This window comes from Punica granatum, chromosome 2, assembly GCF_007655135.1.
Source record: "Punica granatum isolate Tunisia-2019 chromosome 2, ASM765513v2, whole genome shotgun sequence".
NCBI classification, from domain to species: domain Eukaryota; kingdom Viridiplantae; phylum Streptophyta; class Magnoliopsida; order Myrtales; family Lythraceae; genus Punica; species Punica granatum.
The window spans coordinates 6,740,988-6,752,396 of NC_045128.1; positions in this window are offsets into that span (position 1 = coordinate 6,740,988).

The window sequence follows — 11,409 nt, forward strand, 5'->3', positions numbered from 1 at the left end:
TAAACCATTGCCTGAACTGCTTAGCATGTTGAGAACAACTGAGCATGATATCAGCAAGGGGACGTCCGTTCTAATGGTCCAAGGGACCAAAAGAAAGGGCAAGAGCAAGAGTAAAGGCAAGAAGGCTAAAGGTGCATCCAATTTTGACTTGGGTGCGTTGAAGCCTAAAGCCAAGGTGGCGAAGAATGATTACTGCTTCCATTGTGGCAACACTGGACATTGGAAGCGGAATTGTAAGATATACCTAGAAGAGTTGAAGAAGAAGAAGGGAAGTGAGACTTCCACTTCAGGTATCCATGTTATAGAGATTAATGTATCTACTACTTCTACATCTTGGGTATTAGATACCGGATGTGGTGCTCATATTTGTGGAAATATGCAGGACCTAAAGGACAGTAGATCGTTGACAAAGGGCGAGGTGGACCTACGAGTTGGAAATGGAGCAAGAGTTGCTACATTAACTGTAGGGACTTATCACCTAGTTTTGCCTACTGGGCTTGTATTAGATCTTAACGACTGTTATTATGTACCTGCTATTAGTAGAAACATAATATCTGTTTCTTGTTTGGACAAGAAGGGATTTTGTTTCACTATCAAGAACAAGTGTTGTTCTATGTACATGAATGATGTATATTATGGCAGTGCACATTTAAGTAATGGTCTGTATGTTCTTGATCTAGATACGCCTATTTATAATGTGAAAACCAAACGGCTCAAATCTAATGATTCGAACCCGACTTACCTCTGGCATTGTCGTTTAGGCCATATTAGCGAGAATCGCATCTCTAGACTCCATAAGGATGGATTACTGGACTCGTTTGATTTAGAATCGATCGAGACATGCGAACCTTGCTTAATGGGGAAAATGACTAAGGCCCCTTTTACCGGAAAAGGTGAGCGAGCTAGTGATCTTTTGGCTCTCATACATACCGATGTATGTGGACCAGTGAACAAGCTTGCTAGAGGTGGGTATCTCTACTTTATTACATTTACTGATGATTTCAGTAGATTTGGATATGTGTTTTTGATGAAACACAAATCTGAATCCTTTGAAAAGTTCAAAGAATTTAAGAATGAAGTGGAGAATCAGTTGGGTAAGAGCATTAAAGTTCTTCGATCAGATCGAGGAGGTGAATATTTGAGCTATGAGTTCGCTGACTATCTTAAACAGTGTGGGATTTTATCTCAACTGACTCCACCTGGAACACCACAATGGAATGGTGTAGCTGAGAGGAGGAATCGAACTTTATTAGATATGGTTCGATCTTTGATGAGTCATGCAAACTTACCTGACTCCTTCTGGGGATATGCTCTACAGACAGCTGCTCTCATATTAAACAATGTTCCGTCGAAATCAGTTGAAAGGACACCATATGAGATGTGGTATGGGAAGCGTCCCAAGATGTCTTTTCTAAAAATATGGGGTTGCGAAGCTTATGTGAAGAGATTGTCTTCGGATAAGCTTGGCCCTAAATCGGACAAATGTTACTTTGTGGGGTATCCTAAGGAAACTCGAGGATACTATTTCTATAATCCCATCGAGGGCAAAGTGTTTGTCGCTCGAACTGCGGTATTCCTTGAGAAAGAGTTTCTCTTCAAAGGAACTAGTGGGAGGAAATTAGAACTTGGGGAAGTTCTACCACAAAATGACATTGACCAATCGACGGGCGATGTTGCAGAACAAGTACCACAAGTTGTTGTGGCACAATCTTCTACACAGGTGACACGGGAGCCTCGTTGGTCTAGTAGGATACGTCATGAGCCCGAGAGATATGGATTTCTCGTGACTCAAGACAATGACGTATTGCTCATAGATAATGATGAGCCTACAACCTATGCGGAAGCCGTAATAGGCCCTGACTCTGAGAAATGGCTGGAGGCCATGAGATCTGAGATGGAGTCCATGTACACTAACCAAGTATGGACTTTGGTTGATCCACCTGAAGGGGCAAAACCCATTGGGTGTAAGTGGGTCTTCAAGAAGAAGATTGACATGGACGGTAATGTGATTACCTTTAAGGGCCGACTTGTGGCAAAAGGTTTCAGACAAGTTCATGGTGTTGACTATGACGAAACCTTTTCCCCGGTAGATATGCTTAAATCCATCAGGATCTTGCTTGCAATTGCAGCTTATTATGATTATGAGATTTGGCAAATGGATGTCAAAACTGCTTTCCTGAACGGGAAGCTCCTCGAGGATGTGTTTATGACACAACCTGAGGGTTTTGTCGATCCACATTGTGCCGGAAAGGTTTGTAAGCTACAACGGTCTATTTATGGACTGAAGCAAGCTTCTAGGAGCTGGAATCTTCGTTTTGATGATGCAATCAAAGAGTTTGGTTTCATCAAGAATGAAGATGAACCCTGTGTTTACAAGAAGGTTAGTGGGAGCGTAGTAATCTTCCTGGTGTTGTATGTAGACGACATACTTCTGATTGGAAATGACATTCCTTCCCTACAGTCTGTGAAGACTTGGTTGGGAAGGTGTTTCTCTATGAAGGACTTAGGCGAAGCTACCTACGTGCTAGGTATTAGGATCTATAGAGATAGATCCAAGAGACTGCTTGGCCTAAGTCAGAGTGCATACATAGATAAAGTGCTTCGGCGATTTAGCATGCAGGATTCTAAGAAAGGGTCGTTGCCTATGTTACATGGCATAAGCCTTTCGAAGGCTCAGTGTCCTTCTACTCGAGAGGAGAGGGACCGCATGAATAGGATTCCATATGCGTCAGCTATTGGATCCATCATGTATGTCGTATGCTTTGAGTATGGCGAGTCGATACCAATCAGATCCAGGTGAAAGACACTGGATTGCAGTAAAGAACATCCTTAAGTACTTACGAAGGACTAAGGAGATGTTTTTGGTATATGGAGGCGAAGAAGAGCTCGTTGTAAGAGGTTACACCGATGCTAGTTTCCAGACCGATAAGGACGACAGTAGATCGCAGTCAGGGTATGTGTTCTGCCTGAATGGAGGTGCTGTGAGTTGGAAGAGTTCCAAACAGGAGACAGTAGCCGATTCTACCACAGAGGCCGAGTATATTGCTGCCTCTAACGCTGCAAAAGAGGCCGTTTGGATCAAGAAGTTCGTGACAGAACTTGCTGTGGTTCCTAGCATCGTAGACCCAGTGGATCTCTATTGTGACAACAATGGAGCCATTGCGCAAGCTAAGGAACCCAGGTCTCACCAGCGATCCAAACATATACTCAGACGCTTCCATCTCATTCGCGAGATCATCGACAGAGGAGATGTGAAGATATGCAGAATACCAACAGATGAGAATCTCGCAGATCCACTTACGAAGCCTCTTGTGCAGCGCAAGCACGAGGCTCACACTAGATCTATTGGCATTAGACAGATGCCAGATTGGCTCTAGTGCAAGTGGGAGATTGTTGGGAATTGGTGTATGCCCTAGAGGCAATCTATAATCAGTTCTGTAATATGATATCTATTTCATTATATTACGAGGCATATCTGTTATTGTGTAGATTGCGCTAAATATGATTTTACACAATAATGTCCTTGGAATAGTAGGTTCAATAGGCATCAAGTGTGACTTGATTGTGAGATCCTATAATTACTGAACATTATTCCTAAATGTCCATAGTCAAAGTATTATCGTTAATTAGGACAACGGTAATACGGTTAGACTAGTGTGAGTGTTGATTGATGACCAAATCTCATAGGTCATGGATATGGAGATATCAAATCACACCACATGTATACATTAAGAGTAATGTGTATTGGACTGACCCGCCATGAGATTGCTACATGGGTTGTTACGTGACTGTCATTAGCATATCTCAAAGTGACTATAGTGTAATGGTCCTTTGACTTGAGGTCACCATGGATTCCTACGTGTAATGTCGTATATTTTGATACTGTCAAACGCCACCGTAACTGGTTGGTTATAAAGATAGTTATTGGGTATGCCACAAAGCATGGAAAAGAATGTGAGTGACCAAGATAGGATTTGTCCCTCCTACGAAACGGGAGCGATATCTCACGGCCACTTGGTGGTTAAGTCTAAAAGTGTATGCATACCCAAATGAGTCGATATAATGATATCGAGCTCATTTGCTCTGATAGACTTAACCGGTAAACCAAGAAAGAGAAATATTGAGCCATACAAGGATGTCATCGACCATGCCTTGGGCTCAATAGAGATATAGGGGACAATGGATTATATTACACGGTAATATAGGTCACGAGGTTCGTCGAGAAATTGACTTTCCGATTACTTGAGTAACAGTGATGCATTGCTAGATGCCGCTCACTGTTTGTAATATTAAAATAGAGATTTCGATATTACTATCAACGTAATTGGGAACCTACAGGGTCACACACTACGACTAACTTGACGAGATATTTTGAAACAACAAAATTGTCTAATAAAGATTAGATGATTTATGGTGCGACCGATTAATCGGATATTTAATGAGATTAAATTTGCCGATTAATTAGACCCGATTTATTAGATTTAATGGTGTGCTAAGTGGTTATTTTTATGGAACCACTTGGAGCCAATTATAGAAAGAAACATGGGCCAATTGTATGATAACACTTAGCTATACACATGGACTAATTAAATGATGTCACCTAGACTTACACATGTCACTTGGAGCCTTGATTCTCCTTAATCCCACATCGGTGGGGCTTTGAATTTGTCTTCCCCATATTGCTTATAAAAGGGGCAGCATGCATGTTTAGATATAAGAGATATATATACATGTATATGGGTGTACGTGTATAAGTGTAAGGAAATTCAAGTTGAATTGTTCAATTTGAATTAATCCTACTAGTCTAATAAATTTCGGGTGTCGCATCGGGGTGTTTCTTTCGAGTGTTGGTCGCTAGCACCGCCGATCTCGAAAACTCGTCGACAAAGTCGGTGTGGATACCAGTAGAGGCGTCACGTGTGGGACGCTCGGTCGACAACTTTAAATATTCCAGGTACGCTTTTATTTACTCTTACTCTTCTAGTAGGTCTTGGAATTAGTTTCACGGGTATGAAATTTTGAATTTCTGTTCCTTTTCGCTTCCGTTGCGCCCCGTGGAACTAGCACTGGGGAGACTGAGATTATACCTCCGGAAGGCTCGATTCGTTAAGTGGTCATTTCAGGGGTGTTTGTGAGTACTTTCTTCCATCGTAAAATGATAATAAATATATATATATATATATGTATGGTTATAGAAGTGATGGTGGCTGAATGATTGCGGAACATAGTTGATGTGTATGCTTAGTATGCTTGTGATGGTTGGACTATAGCCATGGGATCGCTGGATATTGGGAGTTGAGGATGATATGAATGAGGTGTGCGGGGTCACGGTACCGTCATAACTCTGTTGCGAGGAAATGCAACCCTATGGCTATATTACTGTTGTTTGGATTTGGTTGCCCTATGAGTTGTGTGAAAGGATGATCTTGGTATTGGATGCTATATCACGGTGAAATATGTATATATATATATGTATGATTGATTGTCGTGAATTGTGATGTAACATATTAGCTCATTCTACCTTGGAATATAGTACTCACTGAGTTGCAGCTCACCCCCTGCATACATTTTTCCAGATGAGCCAGGAGCTAGACTAGCCGCACAGGAGGGCTTTGGATAACGGGGATCAGCGCAAAGGATTTTGGCAAGTAGGCCCACCCATAGTATAGGTAGTAAGTGTTCGTAAAGGTTACAATCCTGTTACGACCTGAAACTTTTGTTAGTTGGTTTAGTGGTATGGTTGTAGCTGAACACACTATGGAGAGCATATATGTACATTAGAATCCGTTAGACTCATTATATATTCATGTAGAGCATGCCGAGTTAGTTTAAAAGTTGAATGTGTTGTAGAAGTATGCTATATATATATATATATGAAAGCTTTTCGTTCAGTCTGTGTTACAAGATGGTTGCAACTGAGAAATCTTTGAGAGTTTTATGCATATATCTGAATTAGTTAGGTCATTATATGTTTATATAGAGCTTGTTGGGGTGGTTTAATGTGTTGAGAATTAGGGAAATAGATTATACGTATATGAGTTGTGTATATGATAATGGATATTAAGGAATAGAGGGGAAACTCTGCTATAAGTTTCGGGTCGTGACATTTTTGGTATCAGAGCCTAGGTTATAGGATTCTGTAGACGTAGTGCGCCTGATCCCTGTTCTTTTTGATTAGTTGCGCCCCCAAGATGGGATATACCTTATCATTGTGTTGTTAAATGCTTGGTTAACTTGTGTTCTGTTTAGGAATATTTGCAATGGGACCCAAACGTGCAAGGCGGGGTCGACGTAGATACCGTACAGCTGAGAATTTAGCTGATCTGAGTACACCTGAGCCGATGACAGAGGAGCAAGTGTCTCAAGCTCCTCAAGAAGCTGCTGCAGCTCCTAGGGATCAAGATCCACCAATCCACCAGACATTAGCAGCCATGACTCGTTTAGTTGAGCAGCAAGCGCAGCTAATTGAGCAACAAACGGCCTTCTTCCAGAGGCAAGCAGCACAGCCGAGTGCATCTACATCTCACATGGAGCAACAATTGACGCCGTATGAAAGGTTTAGGAAATATGGTCCATCTAGTTTTTCGGGAAGTGCTGATCCTATAGAAGCGGAGAATTAGATAGCTGGAATGGAAAGAATTTTTGCAATCATGGAGGTTTCAGACAACCAACGTGTGGCACTTGCAACATTCATGCTAGAAGGGGATGCTCAGTACTGGTGGGAGGCTACTCAAAGACGACTGGACCCGAACTCCTCGCACGTTATCACTTGGGCTGAGTTTACGCAAGCATTTTATAACAAGTACTTTCCAGCCTCGTTTCGGCGCGCCAAGGAGAGGGAATTTTTGAATTTGAAGCAAGGGGACCTCAGCGTAGCTGAATATGAAGTAAAATTCACCAAGTTGTCGCGTTTTGCCCCGACATTGGTAAGTGATGAAGCTTCCAAATGCAGTAGGTTCTTGGATGGATTGAACCTCAATATTAGGTCGCGCGTTTCCGTTCTGGAGATCCCATTATTTGCAGACCTGTATAATAAAGCCATTATCGCTGAGGAGGACTTACGAGAGGAATTTCATCAGAGGGAGCAAAGTAGAACTCGGCCTAGTAGCTCACTTGTAGAGGGTTCCTTCCGACCCCCAAAAAGAGGCGGTTTCATTCAAGGCTTCAATAGAGGGAAATCAACTTATCAGCAGCTTCCGCAATGGTCTCATGAAGGTAAGGGCATGAGGAGTCAGAGTGGTGGAAGTTATGGTGGAACTAATCTCCCGAGGCATCAAAATTGTCAGAATTGTGGTCGATTTCATTCCGAAGTTTGTCAAGCGCAGTCCGGGAGTTGCTTTCATTGTGGACGTCGTGATCACTTAAGAAACAATTGCCCACAATTAAGGAGTGAAGGGGTTACATGTTTTAGATGTGGCATGAAGGGACATGTACAGAGGAATTGTAGGCAGCCTATAGTAGCAGCGTCTAGTAGTGCTAGTGTGGGCAATAGGCCAACGGCGATAAGAGGCCGTGGGCAGATGAGTAGCAATAAGAGTGTTCAAGGCCGAGGGGGTGGATCGATGGTGAGCTCAGCAGGCCAGGCCAATAGACCAATGACGCAGGGTAGAGTATTCACCTTAACGAAGCGGGATGCTGATGCCACTCCAACTGTAGTGACGGGTACGTTAAATCTCTTTAATAAACCTGCTCATGTACTTATAGACCCAGGGTCCACTCATTCATATATCTCATTGTCATATGCCATGCATTCTAATAGACCACGAGAGTTATTAGATAGTCGTATGTCCATAGCTACACCGACTGGGGAAAGTGTGGTAGTTGGGGAGGTGTATCGCAGTTGTAGGCTACACTTAGGGGATAAGGAGATGCTAGTAGATTTAATACCCTTAAACATTTGGGATTTTGATGTTATCCTCGGGATGGATTGGCTTGCTTCTCATCATGCTTCGGTGGAGTGCTACAAGAAGGAGGTTATCTTTAGAATACCAAATGAGCCTGAATTTAAGCTTCATGGAGATCAGTTGGGTACTCCATTCAATGTTATATCATTTCTCGAGGCGACGAAACTTTTGAAAAGGGGGTGTGAAGGATATTTGGCACATGTGGTTGCTACCGAGGTCAACTCACCAAAACTTAGTGAAATTTCAGTAGTCTGCGAGTTTCCAGAGGTTTTTCCTGATGATTTACCTGGTCTTCCCCCTGATAGAGAGATTGAGTTTACTGTCGAGCTAGAGCCCGGTACTGCGCTGATTTCCCGTGCATCGTATCGTATGGCCCCGTCAGAACTCAAGGAATTGAAAATTCAGCTGCAAGAATTATTAGAAAAATGATTTATCAGGCCTAGTGTATCTCCTTGGGGTGCTCCCGTTTTGTTTGTGAAGAAGAAGGATGGCTCACTTAGATTGTGTATAGATTACCGACAGCTGAATCGGGTAACGGTGCGCAATAAATATCCTTTACCTAGGATAGATGACTTGTTTGATCAGCTCCGAGGTGCTACCGTCTTCTCGAAGATCGATCTTAGATCGGGATACCACCAGCTGAAGATCAAGGACTCTGATGTGCCCAAGACTGCTTTTCGCACTCGGTATGGACATTATGAATTCCTTGTGATACCTTTCGGGTTAACAAATGCTCCAGCAGCTTTTATGGATTTAATGAATAGAGTCTTCCAGCTATATCTTGATCAGTTTGTGGTGGTTTTCATCGATGATATATTGGTATACTCGAGGAACCGGAATGAGCATGAAGAACATCTTCGTGTAGTGTTGCAGATTTTGAGAAAAAGAAAACTTTATGCCAAGTTTAGCAAATGTGAGTTTTGGTTAGACCGAGTGGGATTCCTCGGGCATGTGATTTCAAGTGATGGCGTATCAGTGGATCCGACGAAGATTGAAGCTATCTTGAATTGGAATCGTCCTACAAGTGTAACAGAGGTGAGGAGTTTCCTAGGATTAGCTAGTTATTATCGAAGATTTGTGGAAGGATTCTCCCTTATTGCTGCTCCCCTGACTCGGTTAACGCGGAAAAGTGTGAAGTTTGAATGGACAGATGAGTGTGAGCAAAGTTTCCAGGAGTTGAAGAAGAGGTTGACCACTGCCCCAGTGCTTGTTATTCCGTCCACTGATGAGGGGTTTGTGATATATAGTGATGCATCCCATCAAGGCTTAGGCTGCGTATTAATGCAAAATGGCAGAGTGGTGGCTTATGCATCTCGGCAATTAAGGAATCATGAGAAGAATTACCCGACGCATGATCTTGAATTGGCAGCTGTAGTATTCGCCCTCAAACTTTGGAGACATTATTTATATGGAGCAAAGTGTGAGATTTATACAGATCACAAGAGTTTGAAATATTTGTTCACTCAAAAAGAACTCAACTTGAGACAGAGGAGATGGATGGAACTAATCAAAGATTATGATTGCACGATCAACTATCATCCAGGAAAGGCAAATGTGGTGGCAGATGCACTGAGTCGGAAATCATCAGCAAGATTAGCAGGTATGTGGAGTGTTTATGACACACTTATTAATGAGTTGAGGTCATTAGAAGTTAAATTAGAGGCGACCAGTTCTGGAATATTGATGGCTATTTATGATATGAAACCAGTGCTAGTTGATCGAATTCGGGAAGCGCAACAAGTAGATCCATTTTTAGTAGAGATGAAAAACAAGATTAAGGAAGGCAGAGTAAAGGAAGGCAAGAAGTTTGAATTTCTTTTGAAAGAGGATGACACACTTATGTTTGGGAGTCGAATTTGTGTACCTAATGATGCTGAGTTGAAGAGAGAGATTCTTGCACAGGCTCATAGCTCACCTTATGCAATGCACCCCGGAAGCACTAAGATGTATTATAATTTGAAGAGAAGCTACTGGTGGTATAACATGAAAAAGGAGATAGCTGAATTTGTTGCCAAGTGTCTAGTATGTCAACAGGTTAAAGCAGAGCATCAACACCCATCCGGGTTATTACAACCTCTTCCGGTACCTGAATGGAAATGGGAAAAGATCACCATGGATTTTGTCTCTGGACTTCCACGAACCCGAAGGGGGCATGATTCTATATGGGTGATAGTTGATAGGCTGACTAAATCCGCTCACTTCCTACCAGCTAAAACGACATTTGGTGCAGATCAGTTGGCACAATTGTTCATTAAGGAGATTGTGAGGTTGCACGGTGTGCCGGCATCCATAGTATCAGACAGAGGTTCCTATTTTACTTCCAAGTACTGGAATAGTTTTGTTACGGCTCTAGGCACGAAGTTGAATTTGACCACTGATTTTCATCCTGAATCAGACGGGCAAAGCGAAAGGACCATTCAAACATTGGAGGATATGTTAAGAGCGTGTGTTATAGAATTTCAAGGCAGCTGGGATGACTACCTTCCTTTGATGGAATTCGCGTATAATAACAGCTATCAATCTAGTATTGGAATGGCACCATATGAGTCGCTTTATGGTCGGGCTTGTCGAACACCATTGTGTTGGAACGAAGTTGGAGAGAGGCAATTAACTGGACCGGAAATAGTCGACCTAACAGCTGAAAAGGTCAAGATTATCAGAGAGAGATTAAAGACCGCTCAAGGGCGACAAAAGAATTATGCCGATAAACGAAGAAAGGACCTCGAGTTTCAGCAAGGGGATCGAGTTTTCTTAAAGGTATCACCGTGGAAGGGTATTATGAGATTTGGCAAGAAAGGGAAGCTTAGTCCTAGATATATCGGGCCATACGAGGTTCTCGAGCGCATTGGGAAGGTGGCATACCGGTTGGCTCTACCTCCTGAACTATCCCGTATTCATAACGTGTTTCATGTGTCAATGTTGCGTAAGTATATACCAGACCCATCCCATGTTCTGAGTTATCAACCGGTGGAGCTAAATGAAGACTTGACATATGAGGAAGAGCCAGTGGAGATTTTAGATAGAAAGGAGCAGGTCCTTCGAACCAAGAGAATTCCATTAGTAAAGGTGTTGTGGAAGAGTCATTCGATAGAAGAAGCCACTTGGGAACCCGAGGATTCTATGAGAGTCAACTATCCATACCTTTTCCCGATATCAGGTAAATAATTTCGGGGACGAAATTTTCATTAGTGGGGGAGATTGTGAGGCTAGTGTCCACCAAACATGCATATATGCTCATATACATATCCATATGCACATGCATGGTTACATAACATACATGTATATAATATACCCTTATTTTTTTTGGCTGGATCTTTAAATGTATTTAATATACCACAACTTGTGGCTGGATCATTATCTATATGAAAGAAAAAATAATAATAATAATAAAAAAAACGAAAAAGGTGAGAAATCAGATAGAGATGAGTGTGGAATGGGCTAAGTGGCCTCCTTTTCAGCAGCCAATTTATTTCCACCGCCTTTGACCATCTTTGACCACTTTCTT